The sequence below is a fragment of the Amia ocellicauda genome, unplaced genomic scaffold, assembly GCF_036373705.1.
Source record: "Amia ocellicauda isolate fAmiCal2 unplaced genomic scaffold, fAmiCal2.hap1 HAP1_SCAFFOLD_26, whole genome shotgun sequence".
In the NCBI taxonomy this organism is placed as follows: domain Eukaryota; kingdom Metazoa; phylum Chordata; class Actinopteri; order Amiiformes; family Amiidae; genus Amia; species Amia ocellicauda.
In genome coordinates, this window is record NW_027102823.1 from 918,426 (window position 1) to 935,884 (window position 17,459).

General features: G+C 46.7%; 3 pseudogenes; all 3 read right to left on the bottom strand.

The window, feature by feature from the left end:
- Positions 1-156: 156 nt before the first annotated feature.
- Positions 157-275, bottom strand: LOC136726550 (uncharacterized; annotated as a pseudogene).
- A 219-nt stretch (positions 276-494) lies between these two features.
- Positions 495-613, bottom strand: LOC136727092 (uncharacterized; annotated as a pseudogene).
- Positions 614-830: 217 nt separating this feature from the next.
- On the bottom strand, positions 831-949 carry LOC136726837 (uncharacterized; annotated as a pseudogene).
- Between the last annotated feature and the right edge of the window lie 16,510 nt (positions 950-17,459).

Below are 17,459 nucleotides of genomic sequence, written 5' to 3' on the forward strand. Positions count from 1 at the left end.
AAAAAAAAAAAAAAAAAAGAAAAATTGAGGGAAACATATCAGTGCAGCAAATGGTGTTGAAAGTTTCCGGGTACGTGTACATTTCTTCAATTGTATCTCCTCCAGACAGAAAGAGAGTAGTAAGAGCTACGAAGAAGTTACCCAGGAGACGTAAAAAGCTGGCAGCACCTGGTATTTCCAGGAGGTCACCCATCCAAGTACTGACCAGGCCCTGCCCCATTTAGCTTTCGAGATCTGACGAGATCGGGCGCGTTCAGGACGGTGTGGCGGAAAGCCAAGAGGCCTGGCTGCATGATGTCTCTTAAAGGCTGGTGGGTATTGACGGAACTTCCAAAAAAATAAAAAAATAAAAAATAGAAAAATGGAGGGAAAAATATCAGTGCAGGAAAGAGTGTTGAAAGTAGCCGGGTACGTGTACAATACTTCAATTATATCTCCTCCAGACAGAAAGAGAGTATTAAGAGCTATGATGAAGTTACCCAGGAGACGTAAAAAGCTTGCTGCACCTGGTATTTCCAGGAGGTCACCCATCCAAGTACTGACCAGGCCCTGCCCCGTTTAGCCTTCGAGATCTGACGAGATCGGGCGCGTTCAGGACGGTGTGGCTGCAAGCCAAAAAGCCTGGCTGCATGATGTCTCTTAAAGGCTGGTGTGTATTGACGGAACTTCCAGCAAAAAAAAAAAAAAAAGAAAAAAAAATGGAGGGAAAAATATCAGTGCAGCAAAGGGTGTTGAAAGTAGCCGGGTACGAGTAGAATTCTTCAATAATATCTCCTCCAGACTGAAAGAGAGTACTAAGAGCTACGATGAAGTTACCCAGGAGACGAAATAACTTGCAGCACTTGATATCTCCAGGAGGTCAGCCATCCAAGTACTGACGAACCCTTGCCCCGTTTAGCTTCCGAGATCTGATGAGATTGGGCGCGTTCAGGACGGTGTGGCCGCAAGCCAAGAGGCCTGGCTGCATGATGTCTCTTAAAGGCTGACGGGTATTGACGGAACTTCCAGCAAAAAAAGAATGGATAAAGAAAAATGGAGGGAAAAATATCAGTGCAGCAATGGGTGTTGAAAGTAGCCGGGTACGTGTACAATACTTCAATTATATCTCCTCCAGACAGAAAGAGAGTATTAAGAGCTACGATGAACTCACCTAAAGGATTATTAGGAACACCATACTAATACTGTGTTTGACCCCCTTTCGCCTTCAGAACTGCTTTATTTCTACGTGGCATTGATTCAACAAGGTGCTGAAAGCATTCTTTAGAAATGTTGGCCCATATTGATAGGATAGCATCTTCCAGTTGATGGAGATTTGTGTGATGCACATCCAGGGCACGAAGCTCCCGTTCCACCACATCCCAAAGATGCTCTATTGGGTTGAGATCTGGTGACTGTGGGGGCCAGTTTAGTACAGTGAACTCATTGTCATGTTCAAGAAACCAATTTGAAATGATTCGACCTTTGTGACATGGTGCATCATCCTGCTGGAAGTAGCCATCAGAGGATGGGTACATGGTGGTCAAAAAGGGATGGACATGGTCAGAAACAATGCTCAGGTAGGCCGTAGCATTTAAACGATGCCCAATTGGCACTAAGGGGCCTAAAGTGTGCCAAGAAGACATCCCCCACACCATTACACCACCACCACCAGCCTGCACAGTGGTAACAAGACATGATGGATCCATGTTCTCATTCTGTTTACGCCAAATTCTGACTCTACCATCTGAATGTCTCACCTCTTTTTCCTATTTGTAGTGGAGATGAGTGGTACCCGGTGGGGTCTTCTGCTGTTGTAGCCCATCCGCCTCAAGGTTGTACGTGTTGTGGCTTCACAAATGCTTTGCTGCATACCTCGTTTGTAACGAGTGGTTATTTCAGTCAAAGTTGCTCTTCTATCAGCTTGAATCAGTCGGCCCATTCTCCTCTGACCTCTAGCATCAACAAGCCATTTTCGCCCACAGGACTGCCGCATACTGGATGTTTTTCCCTTTTCACACCATTCTTTGTAAACCCTAGAAATGGTTGTGCGTGAAAATCCCAGTAACTGAGCAGATTGTGAAATACTCAGACCGGCCCGTCTGGCACCAACAACCATGCCACGCTCAAAATTGCTTAAATCACCTTTCATTCCCATTCAGACATTCAGTTTGGAGTTCAGGAGATTGTCTTGACCAGGACCACACCCCTAAATGCATTGAAGCAACTGCCATGTGATTGGTTGATTAGATAATTGCATTAATGAGAAATTGAACAGGTGTTCCTAATAATCCTTTAGGTGAGTGTATATGTATGTATGTGTATGTATGTCCAATTGCTTTGACAATACAAATGAAATGAATTGAGAGAGAGAGAGAGAGAGAGAGAGAGAGAGAGAGAGGAATATGAGCTCCTAAAAAACATTTGTTTTTATACATAAGCGGATTTAATTTGTGATTTACAAATGAATATATAGCACTATAAACATACACAGAAGACATGGAATAGAAATTCAGAAGAAAAAGTATTCAAAAAATAATAATTTTAAGAGAAACACAAAAAGAAGAAAGCAGAGAGACAGTTCAGGAAGAAAAGTCAGAAAAGAAAAGCTGAAGACAAGAATTGGAGGTAAGAGCAAATAATTAAACAAAAAAATATGTATTAATAAAATAAATAAGCATTCTCAGTAGTTGACTCAGCCAATGAAAATGCAGAGCTCCGATTTGAATAGAGTGACAGTAGGAGAGAGCCCAACTGCCACTGAGACTGATAGAAATCTATCGAACAGCAGTCTGACTGCAGAGCTGCCTTTTGAAATCCGATACCCTGAAGACATTCGCTCTGCACAGGCTAAGAAGGACTACAAACAAGCTGTGATGAGAGCATCTCCTGAGACCCTCATCCTAGACTACACCGGTAAAGGAGAAAACAGGGTCAAGAACAATCTACTGTTCTACACCGCCTTTCACAAAACCCTGTGCCAGACATACCCCAATAACAACAAGAGGGGCATTAGCAGAGGCAGGCAGATCTCAGTGCTGGTAGAGAAAGACACAGACAGTGTGATGCTCACTTTTAATGTATACCACAACGGGACCATCATGGTGCAGGGCAGCGAGAGCAGCCTGGACCAATTAGCTCTCGGCTTCCACACCTCAAAGCAGCAGACTGAGGTAGAGAAACACGAGCCAGAGCCGGCCACCCTGCAGTCTGCCCCCAGCCACACGGAGCCAGACAGTGCCCCATCTCCCACAGACTGCCCCCCTGTCTCCCCAAAACTCTCCAGCAACATTAAAACACTAAAGGAATGCCTATCAGTGCTGGAGCTGGAGTTTGCGGAGTTCAGGGAGCAGACCTTGAGCACCCTGGCCCAGACCTCCTTGTGTGATCAGCTCCGGGATGAGATGCACAGACTAAAGATGCAGCACAAGGCTGAGATCCATGAGCTGAGAGCAGCAGTGAGAGACCTGGAGGAGCAGAGCCAAACCCTGAGGACGGAGCTGCGCAGAGCGAGGGAGGAGCTGACCAGGACACCCCAGCACAGCCAGCTAAGGAGCCTGCAGAGCCAGCTGGAGGAGCTAAGAGAGGAGCTACACATCACTGGAGCACAGAGACTGCACTGCACTGACCCCACAACACCTCCAACCCCTGACGCACCCACTGATCCACCCACACTCCCCACCACTCCTGACACACCCACTATCACCAGACCTGCCACTAATACACAACCCCCTGAAACGCCACTCCCCCAAAACACACCCGCTGCCCCCACCACTCCCGACGCAAACCCGGAGTGGCAGGTCAACGCAGAGGTGGTCATTCTGAGCGAATCCAATGGGAAGTTCCTGGTTGAGAGGCGCCTCTTCCCTGGGCGAAAAGTGAAAAAGCTTTGGTGCTCCACAGCACAGAGAGCCCTGGAGCTGCTCTCCAAGAGGAGGCTTTGCCAAGTCAAACACATCCTCATCCACACCGGCACTAACGACCTGAGTGCCCGCAGGGGCGATGTGGCCTCAGCCCTGAGACAGGTAGCAACGAAAGCCACAGAGGAATTCCCAACTGCCAAAATTTCCATCTCCACACTGCTGCCCCGCACAGACGTGCCCCTGCACATCATCCAGGCCATCAACGCAGAAGTGTCCCGAAGATGTGCCCTCCTCCCCAACGTCCACCTGGCACACCACTGAGACATCCAGCCACATCACCTGTATGACCACGTCCACCTCAACAAGACGGGTGTGAGGATCATCTCAAAGGTCCTCAAGGACACAACCCTGGGCCGAAACCCCACACACCCCCACCTCGAGACCAGGAGCAAACCCCCCAGCCCCCGGCCACATCCCCAGCCACCGGCTCCACCCCAGCCCCAGCCCCTGAGACCCCGCGGCCCCATTCCCCACCCCCCCATCCCCAGAGGGCCCGTCCAGCACAGCAGAGCGGACAGCCGGGGACCAGCACAGCCACACAGCCACGCAGCAGCGGCTTCCAGAGCCTGGAGGCCCGATGCTGCCCAGCTGGCCCAGATAAGGCAACTCCTCAGTGTCATCTGTACCACACTGCTGAGTTAACTGAGCCTCAACACACATATATATGGTTGTGGAGATGGAGAGTAAGAAAAAATGTGATTTAATTATTCTGATATTTTGATGCAAAGATAAAATCTGTGAGTGATTATTATGTATATCCATATATAATTATTAATAGTAATATAATATCAGTTGTAGACCACAAATTAAACTTTCTTATGTAGAAGAGACAAGTATAATAAAATATATTAACATGTCCTTTAAAATAAGCAGTTGGAATATGCAGGGTTTACGCTCCTCAACTTTTGGAATGAAGAGCACAGGCCCTGAACTGATCAACACTGTAAATAGTTCAGATGTTTTCATTCTTGTAGAGACTTGGTGCTGTGCAGATATGTCTATACACTGGATGGATACAATGGATACAGGGAGCTGATTGTGCCCTCCTATAAAAAACCCAAAGTCAGGTGTGGCAGGGCCTCGTGGGGGATTATCGTGTGGTACAGGGAGGAGCTCCGAGCAGCCCTATGCCCAGTACAGAGAGGAGACACACACCTGTGGATGAAAATCAGAAAAGACACCCTACAAAATAACACAGATATATACCTATGTGCAATTTATATGCCACCCGCAGACTCCCCCTACTATAATGAGGAAGGCTTTCATGAGCTTCAAAACGAAATCTGCCACTTCCAGACCCTGGGCTCTGTACTGCTGTGTGGCGATCTCAATGCCAGGACTGGCAGAGAGATGGACTACATCAATACAGAGGGGAACACACACCTGTTCGGAGACTCCCCGCTGTGCCACACACACACCTCCACACTGACACAGCCACGACAGCGTGGTAAACAAGAGCAGGAAGCAGGTAGTGCGCCTATGTAAAAGCCTGGGTCTATATATCATCAATGGCAGGACCAGGGGGTACTCTCTGGGGAGATTCACATACTGCTCGGCTCTGGGCAGCAGTGTGGTGGACTACGCCATAACTGACCTGGACCCACAAGCCAACAATGCGTTTATAGTCAGACAACAATCTCCACTATCAGACCACAGCCAAATAACACTTTACCTAAAAAGATCAGCGCAGCCACAAGTCAGAGCCAAACTTCCCACAAAACTGGTCTCCCTGCCACCCAGTTAGAGATGGTCAGAGCCCAGCACAGAGAACTACACAAGAGCCCTGAATAGTGATGAGATTGAAAACATGTTAGACAGATATCAATCCTCACACTATCAAATAAACCAAAACGGAATAAACTCAGCCACCAAAACACTGAATGAAATATTTGAGAGACTGGCTTTAAAATCAAACATTAAAACAATTAAAAACCAAAATATGAAATCGTCTAAAAGAAAAAAAGAACAGTGGTGTGACCAGGAGTGTGAAACTTCTAGGAAACACCTGAGACATCTCTCCAACACTAAACACAGAGAGCCCGACAACCAGGAGGCTCGCCTCAGCTACTGCCAGGCCCTGCGGCACTACAAGCAACTCCTCAGTAAGAAAAAAGACCACTATATGGGCAGAATAAATACCCCAAAAACAAAAAATGAAATACCAATTCAAAATGGAGAAATCTGGAAAACACACTTTGAAAAACTTTACCAAAATGTTGAAAACAATCCAAAGCCAGAACAGGTTAAAATATTAAAAAACCTAAATAAATTGGAAGAAATCATTAAGAATAACCAAAATCCCTTAGATAACCCATTTACAATACAGGAACTAAAACATCAACTCAAAATCCTCAAACCCAGGAAAGCCAGCGGCCCCGACAGCATCAGCCCTGAGATGCTGAAGCACAGCAGCCCGCAGCTGCAGGAGGCTCTGCTCAAACTCTTTAACCTGGTGCTGAGAGCCGGGTGTTTCCCTGAGGTCGGGAATCAAGGATTGATCACCCCGATTTTTAAAAGTGGAGACAAATTAGACCCCAATAACTACTGGGGCAGCTGTGTGAGCAGTAACCTGGGGAAGGTGTTCTGCAGTATCATCAACGCCCAGATACTGGCCTTCCTTACCAAGCACAGTGTCCTGAATAAGAGTCAGATTGGCTTCCTACCAAAACACAGCACAACCGATCATATTTACACTCTACACACCCTCATAAATAAATATACCCAAAACAATAAAGGAAAAATATTTGCCTGTTTTGTAGACTTTAGAAAGGCATTTGACTCAATCTGGCACAAGGGATTATTTTATAAACTTCTACAGAGTGGTGTAGGGGGTAAAGTTTATGACATCATTAAATCAATGTATTCTGAAAACAAATGCGGAGTTCAAATTGGCAACTCAAGAACAGAGTTCTTCACTCAGGGGCGGGGAGTGAGACAGGGCTGCAGTCTGAGTCCAACACTGTTCAACATCTACATCATCGAGTTGGCCACAGTGTTGGAGCAGTCTGACGCCCGCAGCCTAACTCTCCATGACACAGAGATCAAGTTCCTGTTCTATGCAGACGACCTGGTGCTGCTGTCGCCCACAGAGCAGGGGCTTCAGCAGAACCTGGCGCTGCTAGAGCAGTACTGTCAGAAATGGGCCCTGGCAGTCAATCTGGACAAGACCAGAGTTATGGTTTTCCAGAAAAAAGCCCCATCTCAGGGAAACAGGTACCGCTTCACTCTGGGCAGCACTGGATTAGAGCACTGCACCAGATACAACTACCTTGGCCTGACCATCAGTGCATCAGGGAGCTTCAGCCTGGCTATAAACGCATTAAAAGACAAGGCACGCTGGGCATTTTATGCCATAAAGACACAATTTGGGAAAACAACAATACCAATAACTATTTGGATTAAAATATTAAACTCCATCATCCAACCAATCCTGCTATATGGGAGCGAAGTGTGGGGTCCCCTCATGAACCTCAATAACAACAATTGGGACAAAAGCCCCATGGAAATATTCCACCTAGAATTTAATAAAAACATCTTACACGTACACAGAAACGCCCCCACGGCTCTGAGGCTCACAGAGCCCGAACACACAATGACCAAAACAACAACAATTGGGAAAATTGACATGTACCTGAAAAGCAAATACACAAAAGATTAGAGACACGAATTAGAATTACAAAACAAATTGGAATGCTACCGGGCCCTGAATAGAAACATTACATTGGCTGAATACTTAAAAATCCAAAATATAAAAGAGAGACAAAATCTAACTAAATACAGGCTCAGTGACCACAGCCTCGCCATTGAAAAAGGCCGCTACAGAAAATTCTGGGTTGCCAGAGAAGAGCGGCTGTGCAGCCAGTGTGACCTAGGGGAGGTCGAAACACAGGCGCATTTCCTGCTGTCCTGCCCTAAATACACAAAAATCAGGGAGACATACTTTAAAATATTAAAAATGCATATCCCTGAGTTCAGCATGATCCCCGATTGCTGCAAACTCCCCGTCCTGCTGGGAGAGGAGGAGCGCACTGCCTTCTTAGCAGCGCAATATGTATCCACCTGCCACAGCCTGCGAGACAGTGTGTAGACACCAGCCTGTGGCACTCCATTTGCAAAACAAAATAAAAACAGTGATTTTTCTGATGTCATGACACAAATTTTGATACAAACAACAAATATGGTTTATATCCTACTTAATTTTATTTCAATGTGTACTATATTTGTTCCACTGAATCTTGTATTGCAATGTTTTGTCTTGATTGATAGAACATTTGTATCTGCTTTGGCAATATTGTGATAGATCATGCCAATAAAGCACCTTTGAATTGAATTGAAATGAATTGACAGACAGACAGACACACGCACACACACACACACACACACACACACACACACACACAGAGCCAGCCAGCCAGACAGCCAGCCAGCTCAGCCATGACATCACGAGCCTCTCTCAGCTGACTGCTATGACATCACAGAGCACGTACATTCCGTTGCTTGCCGTCTGTCAACCACTCAGTCACTGCCAGCCAGACTGGCTGGCTGGCTGGATGGGGGGGCTGCTTGCTGCTGCTGCGTACCTTAGCAAGCTTATTTGCTTGACCGGCCTTCCTACTCCTCTGCCCACATGCCCACCTATGCCCGATCTGCTGTTCACCTGGATCACAGCTCCGCCCCAACAAGGCAGAGCCCCCCAAGAATGGTACAAACTCACCCACGTTCCCCTCCACAGAAAGCTTTAGCCCAAAATAAGGGACACATTCTGCCCAATATGTCAGCGCCAACCACAGCCTGAGGGACACAGTGACACACGAGCACCGGCTGTAAATATAATGTAAATACTCGTTTGTAATGCATGTCATTGTATTTCAAAAAAGGAATCTGGAAATGGTATACCTATTTTCTTTATTTGTATGTATTAAAGATCACATTTTATTACATTTTCTTTTTCTGTACTTCATTACATCTTATTGTGATTCATAATTCTATTATTTATTTTCCGTGTATATGTATGTATGTATGTATTGTGACAAACCAAGGGGCAGGGTCATACATGGCAGATATGTCAGGCCAGGTCTGCTGCAAGGTGTGTACTCTAGGGTAGAATACCGACCCTAGGCAACTACACTCCCCAGAAACCCTCAGGCAGCCATTCTAGCACCTAATGTGGTCACTTGGTGTTACTTCCTCAATTATTCACCAGGTATATAAGGCGGGCCTGAGAGAGAGAGAAGTGAGAGACAATAGGGTGAGTTATCTGGAAAACAGAGGTAGCTCATAAGGAGAAAGCCAAGACTTATTTATTCCAGACTTTGTTTAAAATAGAATGATTATGTAAGATTAGTTACAACTCCAGTGTGAGTTAGGTTTTGTTTTCAGATTTGTTTTGTTTGAAGTAAACATACAGGCACAGCCCTGTATTTGCAACCTCCTCCCTGGGTCATGACTGGTTTTTACTCCTAAGAAGATCACAGAGAAGACCCGCACATGTGTACAGCCAAGGCGTTTTGTCACATTTGGTGTAGAATGCGGGCAGCACCTCATGAAACCCAGACTGGCTGAGTGAATTTTTTTATCCAAAAAAAAAAAAACTACAGGCTGTAATAGCCCAACAGGAAGCGACCAGGGTGCAGCAGGTGGCTCACCAGGATGCTATGCGGATGCATCAGGAAGCACTGCAGGTCCAGCATGATACAAATAAAATGTTTAGAGAAGAGCAGGAAAAGGTGACTAAAGAGCTGAAAGAGAGTGTTGAAGCACTTGCAACCAGGATTGGGCCACAGGGGGCTGCAACCCATTCCACTCCCCGCACCAATCACTTTCTGCAGAAAATGACAAAACAGGACGATGTTGAGGCCTTCCTTATGACCTTTGAGAGGACAGCAGAGGGAGGGATGGCCAAAAGATTCCTGGGCAGGGCTTGTGGCACCTTATCTGGCAGGGGATGCACAGAAAGCGTACTTTGATCTGGAGCTGAAGGACGCCCAGGACTATGATAAATTGAAAGCGGAGATAATGACCCGATTGGGCATGACCACCGCAGTGAGGGCACATCGGTTTCAGCAGTGGGCCTACCAACCAGGACAACCAATCCGAACGCAGATGTTTGATCTGATCCATCTGGCCAGGAAATGGCTACAGCCAGAGGTCCATTCATCAGCCGAGGTGGTGGAGGCCATAGTCCTTGACAACTACCAACGCTGTTTGCCCAAGGACGTTCGACGCTGGGTTGACCAGAATGAGGTGCTGTCCGCTGACACCTTGGTGGCCATTGTAGAGCGGTTCTATACAGCCGGAGCAGCAGAGCATGTACCGGAGGTTAAAAACTCGTTCCCCAGGCCATGACGAACCAGCGGACCGGGTAAGATGGTTCCAAAGTACTCTGGGAAACATGACGCGCTGGATTGGAAGAAAAGAGCAAGACTGGGGGGGGCAAAGGTGGGGCCTAAAGCCGAGACTAAGGGTTATAGGGGGTCACCATCACAACCAATTGTCTGCTACAATTGTGACAAAGTAGGACATATTGCGGCCCACTGCCCAGGTAGAGAGGAACCAATGCAATGTAATGTGTGTGATATGGGGAAAGAGAAACCGGTATTTTATGCCTGCCCTGTTGGGACGGATGTTTTCATAGGCGGAGTACCTAATCCAAAACACATGTGTACAGTGATAGTCGATGAGAAAGAAGTGGCTGCTCTACTCGACTCTGGCAGTATGGTTACACTGGTCACAGAAAAATTAGTAGCGACCAACAAGCTGGATAGACATCAGGAGCTCAGTATCACATGCACACATGGTGACACACGCCCCTATCCCACAGCCCTTGTAAACATACAGACAGAGGCCGGGAAACTAGATTACGAAGTCGGTGTGGTACCCAACATGCCATATGATGTGATACTGGGACGATATTTTCCTAATTTTGGAAAACTAGATAGAAAACATAGTAAATTGGAAATGCACACTGAAAACTGTAAGCCAGAAGTTGCCTCGATCCCACAACTAGAGCTAAAAGTAGACCTGGTTCCAGTTGAGTCGACAGTGAAGGTTTTGGTTGGGGAAAATTAAACTGAAAACATAGGGGTGGAATGTAGTGACGTAGATGACCCTATGGAGGGTGAGGAACCCAGCACTAGCAGGGTGGGTGAGAATCCATTCATAGAGACCCCTGAAGCTGACAATGTAGAAGTGTCAATGTTAGAGGGACTCCCCACTGATTTTGGCAGCGCACAGGTGCGAGATCTCACTCTACACTATGCTAAAGAAAATGTGAAGGTAGTAAATGGGACCCCTATGACTACTGCAGACCCGCCAACAGCTTATCCTTATTTTATGGTAAAAAATGACCTATTGTACCGTGTAAATAAGATAGGGGTGGACATTGTGGAGCAATTGCTAGTTCCCACCCCATTCAGACGAACAGTTCTCAATCTGGCACATGGGCATATCCTGGGGGGACATCTGGGGATGGACAAAACCAAGGATAGACTCCTGAGGAGGTTTTACTGGCCAGGCGTACATGCAGACGTGACAGAACATTGTAGCTCATGTCCTGAATGTCAACTACATGCTCCTAAACCAGCCTTCAGAAGCCCACTGGTCCCTTTGCCCATCATAGAGACCCCCTTTGCTAGGATAGCTATGGATGTGGTGGGACCTCTCCCGAAATCAGCCAGAGGGCATCAGTATATACTGGTTATTTTGGATTATGCCACCAGGTACCCAGAAGCCATTCCACTGCGGACCATGGCTTCAAAAGGTATTGCAAAAGAGCTAATGTTGATGTGTAGTAGGGTGGGGATACCGAGGGAGATATTAACAGATCAGGGCACACCCTTTATGTCTAAGGTTATGACCGATCTGTGTAAATTGTTGCAGGTTAAGCAGTTGAGAACATCAGTCTACCACCCACAAACAGATGGGTTGGTTGAGAGATTTAATAGGACCCTGAAGTCCATGCTAAGAAAGGTAATCGATAAGGATGGGAAAAATTGGGAATTCATGCTGCCCTACTTGATGTCTGCCATTAGGGAAGTCCCACAGGCTTCCCTGGGCTTTTCGCCTTTTGAACTGTTATATGGGAGGCACCCCAGGGGGATATTAGACATAGCCCGTGAAACGTGGGAACACGAGTCCACTCCTTTCCGGAGTGTAGTCGAGCACATCAATGCTATGCAAGAGAGAATAGCCACAGTCACTCCCATTGTGAGAGAGCACCTAAGGCAGGCACAGGAACACCAACAATTCGCCTATAATCGTCAGGCTACACTGAGGGTGTTCCAGCCTGGTGATAGGGTGTTGGTGTTGGTTCCCACTGTAGAATGTAAATTTCTGGCTACGTGGATGGGACCTTATGAGATTATAGAGCGAATACGGGAAGTGAACTATAAGGTTCAGCAACCCGGCCGCCGACCCCCAGAACAAATATATCATGTCAACTTAATAAAAGCCTGGAAGGACAGGGAAGTGTTGATGTTGACTTACCCCCCTCAGCCACTAGGGACACCGAAGGTGAATATTGCAGCTGCCTTGTCACCTGACCAGTTGAAGGAGGTGAACGACTTGATAATACGTAATAGGGAAGTTTTCTCAGGCATACCGGGGCGTACCCATTTAGTCTCTCACAACATTGTGTCTCTCCCAGGAAAGAAGGTAAATATGAGGCCTTACAGGGTACCAGAAGCTTGCAGGAACACTATTAGAAATGAGGTTAAGGAAATGCTGGAGGCAGGGGTTATTGAAGAATCCCACAGTGAGTGGTCCAGCCCTATAGTCATGGTTTCCAAACCTGATGGCTCCTGGAGATTCTGTAATGATTTTAGAAAGGTTAATGAAATTTCAAAGTTTGATGCATACCCAATGCCCCGAGTAGATGAATTGTTAGAGAATATTGGGAATGCTCGCTATATTTCAACTATTGACTTAGCCAAGGGCTACTGGCAGATTCCCTTGACCCCGGGTGCCAAAGAAAAAACAGCCTTTGCAACCCCAGATGGTCTGTTTCACTACACAGTGATGCCCTTTGGCCTGCATGGTGCTCCTGCCACCTTTCAAAGGTTGATGGACCACATACTTAGACCACACAGGACGTATGCGGCAGCATATTTAGATGATGTGGTCATTCACAGTCCAGATTGGGAATCACATTTGTCTCAGCTCCAAGCGGTATTGGATTCAATACATGCAGCAGGCCTGATGGCTAATCCAACCAAATGCAATTTGGGGTTGGAAGAGGCCAAATACTTGGGCTATACAGTAGGGAGGGGTATGGTGAAACCCCAAATATCCAAGGTTGAAGCCATAAACTCTTGGCCTAGGCCTGTCAATAAAAAGCAGGTTAGGGCATTTTTAGGGTTAACTGGGTATTACCGGAGGTTTATTCCCAACTATGCTACCTTAGCGGCCCCTCTGACTGATATGACTAAGGCTACAGAACCCAATATGGTTAGATGGGGTGATACAGCAAACCGGGCTTTCCGGAGCCTACAGGAGGCGCTCTGCCGCAACCCCGTTTTAATGGTACCTGACTTTCAGAAAGAATTTATAGTCCAGACGGACGCCTCTGAGGTGGGGATCGGAGTGGTTTTGTCCCAAAGAATGGGTGATCACGAACACCCGGTGTTGTTCCTTAGCAGAAAGTTGGAATCCAATGAAATAAATTATTTGGTAGTTGAAGAAGAATGTTTGGCAGTGAAGTGGGCTTTGGACAGTCTTCGATACTATTTGTTGGGCAGGCACTTCACCCTGATCACTGACCATGCCGCCCTCACTTGGATGCATCGTTCGAAAGACAGGAATGCCCGTGTGATGAGGTGGTTTTTGAGTCTCCAACATTTTCATTTCACCCTGCAGCACAGGCCAGGGAAGGCCATGGGGAATGTTGATGGGCTGTCCCGGGGGCATGCTTTTTTGCGGCTGTCGCTCGACCTATGGGGTCGCAGCTGGGGGGGAGGATGTGGGACAAACCAAGGGGCAGGGTCATACATGGCAGACATGTCATGCTTGCCGTCTGACAACCACTCATTTACTGCCAGCCAGACTGGCTGGCTGGCTGGATGTGGGGGATGCTTGCTGCTGCTGCGTACCTTAGCAAGCTTATTTGCTTGACCGGCCTTCCAACTCCTCTGCCCACATGCCCACCTATGCCCGATCTGCTGTTCACCTGGTCACAGCTCCGCCCCAACAAGGCAGATTCTCCCAAAAATGGTACAAACTGATCCACGTTCCCCTCCACGGAAAGCTTTAGCCCAAAATAAGGGACAAATTCTGTAACAACATAATGGATGCCCACCCAACCTGTGACAAAACTGAGAAAAAAGAAAAACGCCAGTCCTCCTGGGGGAGGGACACACAGCCACCCTGGCTGCCCAATATGTCAGCGCCTACCACAGCCTGAGGGACACAGTGACACATGAGCACCGGCTGTAAATATAATGTAAATACTTGTTTGTTATGCATGTCATTGTATTTCAAAAAAGGAATCTGGAAATAGTAAACCTATTTTCTTTATTTGTATGTATTAAAGATCACATTTTTTTACATTTTCATTTTCTGTACTTCATTACATCTTATTGTGATTCATAATTCTATTATTTATTTTCCGTGTAGATGTATGTATGTATGTATGTATGTATGTATGTATGTATGTATATGTATGTATGTCCAATTGCTTTGACAATACAAATGAATTGAATTGAGAGGGAGAGAGAGAAATAGAGAGAGAGAGAGAGAGAGAGAGGAATATGAGCTCCTAAAAACATTTGTTTTTATACATAAGCAGATTTAATTTGTCATTTACAAATGAATATATAGCACTATAAACATACACAGAAGACATGGAATAGAAATTCAGAAGAAAAAGTATTCAAAAAATAATAATTTTAAGAAAAACACAAAAAGAAGAAAGCAGAGAGACAGTTCTGGAAGAAAAGTGAGAAAAGAAAAGCTGAAGACAAGAATTGGAGGTAAGACCTTTCACCTATAGAGACAAATTATTAAACAAAACAATATATATTAATAAAATAAATAAGCATTCTCAGTAGTTGACTCAGCCAATGAAAATGCAGAGCTCCGATTTGAATAGAGTGACAGTAGGAGAGAGCCCAACTGCCACTGAGACTGATAGAAATCTATCGAACAGCAGTCTGACTGCAGAGCTGCCTTTTGAAATCCAATACCCTGAAGACATTCGCTCTGCACAGGCTAAGAAGGACTACAAACAAGCTGTGATGAGAGCATCTCCTGAGACCCTCATCCTAGACTACACCGGTAATGGAGAAAACAGGGTCAAGAACAATCTACTGTTCTACAGCGCCTTTCACAAAACCCTGTGCCAGACATACCCCAATAACAACAAGAGGGGCATTAGCAGAGGCAGGCAGATCTCAGTGCTGGTAGAGAAAGACACAGACAGTGTGATGCTCACTTTTAATGTATACCACAACGGGACCATCATGGTGCAGGGCAGCGAGAGTAGCCTGAACCAATTATCTCTCGGCTTCCACACCTCAAAGCAGCAGACTGAGGTAGAGAAACGTGCCAGAGCCAGCCACCCTGCAGTCTGCCCCCAGCCACACGGAGCCAGACAGTGCCCCATCTCCCACAGACTGCCCCCCTGTCTACCCAAACTCTCCAGCAACATTAAAACACTAAAGGAATGCCTATCAGTGCTGGAGCTGGAGTTTGCGGAGTTCAGGGAGCAGACCCTGAGCACCCTGGCCCAGACCTCCTTGTGCGATCAGCTCCGGGATGAGATGCACAGACTAAAGATGCAGCACAAGGCTGAGATCCATGAGCTGAGAGCAGCAGTGAGAGACCTGGAGGAGCAGAGACAAACCCTGAGGACGGAGCTGCGCAGAGCGAGGGAGGAGCTGACCAGGACACCCCAGCACAGCCAGCTAAGGAGCCTGCAGAGCCAGCTGGAGGAGCTAAGAGAGGAGCTACACATCACTGGAGCACAGAGACTGCACTGCACTGAACCCACAACACCTCCAACCCCTGACACCTCCAACACTGATGCACCCACTGATCCACCCACACTCCCCACCACTCCTGACACCCCCACTATCACCAGACCTGCCACTAATACACAAACCCCTGAAACGCCACTCCCCCAAAACACACCCGCTGCCCCCACCACTCCCGACGCAAACCCGGAGTGGCAGGTCAACACAGAGGTGGTCATTCTGAGCGACTCCAATGGGAAGTTCCTGGATGAGAGGCGCCTCTTCCCTGGGTGAAAAGTGAAAAAGCTTTGGTGCCCGACAGCACAGAGAGCCCTGGAGCTGCTCTCCAAGAGGAGGCTGTGCCAGGTCAAACACATCCTCATCCACACCGGCACTAACGACCTGAGTGCCCGCAGGGGCGATGTGGCCTCAGCCCTGAGACAGGTGGCAACGAAAGCCACAGAGGAATTCCCAACTGCCAAAATCACCATCTCCACACTGCTGCCCCGCACAGACGTGCCCCTGCACATCATCCAGGCCATCAACGCAGAAGTGTCCCCAAGATGTGCCCTCCTCCCCAACGTACACCTGGCACACCACTGAGACATCCAGCCACATCACCTGTATGACCACATCCACCTCAACAAGACGGGTGTGAGGATCTTCGCAAAGGTCCTCAAGGACACAACCCCGGGCCGAAACCCCACACACCCCCACCCCATATCTTGTTCATTTTCCAAAATACTTCAATTTTTGCCCTCTATCTGTTTCACTTCATCCTTTATTGACCTCTTGCTGTTGTAGTATTGAAAAAAGCTCTTTGCATTCGTTATAGAGCTATGTTTCTTTCTATTTCCCTCTTTGCTTTCCTGATCCCTTTCTTAAGATCTATTTGCAGTTCACCATATTCTTTGTATTTTGTTTAGTCTCTATCCCTTTTGTATGCGCTATACCACATTTTCTCTCTCTTCAAATTTTTTTGCATACTTCCATTAAACCATTTTGGCCAATGCTTTTTGGTCCTCAATTTGCTAAGTTTTGGTATAAATTTCTCCTGAGCCTCAAGTAGTATATTCTTAAATATACCCATCCATTTTCAACTGAATCTGATCCAGTGTGCTCCAGTCTACCTCTTCCAAGTGTCGCCTCATACCTTCAAGGTTTGCTTTTCTAAAATTGTAGACCATTGCTTTAGACTTGGGCCTTGTTTCTAGAAAGAATGCCTCAAAGATGACCATATTGTGATCACAGTTTGCTATTGATTCTATAACTAATGTCCCTCTGACTCTATCTAACATCTCGGTTATTTGAAGGGAAATCTGTCAAGGTCACTGTTAAGGTACAACGCTTCAGTTGAAGCAGCCCTTCGGATCCCAGTGAATCGGGCAGTCAGGCCAGTCAGCGTTTCAGCTACAGGGGAGACTTTTCAGCAGGAGACGAGCGCTCGGGAAGAAAAATGCACAGACACAGAAGAAGTCCGTTCGTTTATCTTCAGTTTATTTAAAGTTTCACACAGCCTTTATACAGTCTAACAAACATCTTCAGTGATAGTTACGGGGCAGTCCCGATATGTAGTTACACACCATAATAGTACTGATTTTGCAGTGTTCCCACA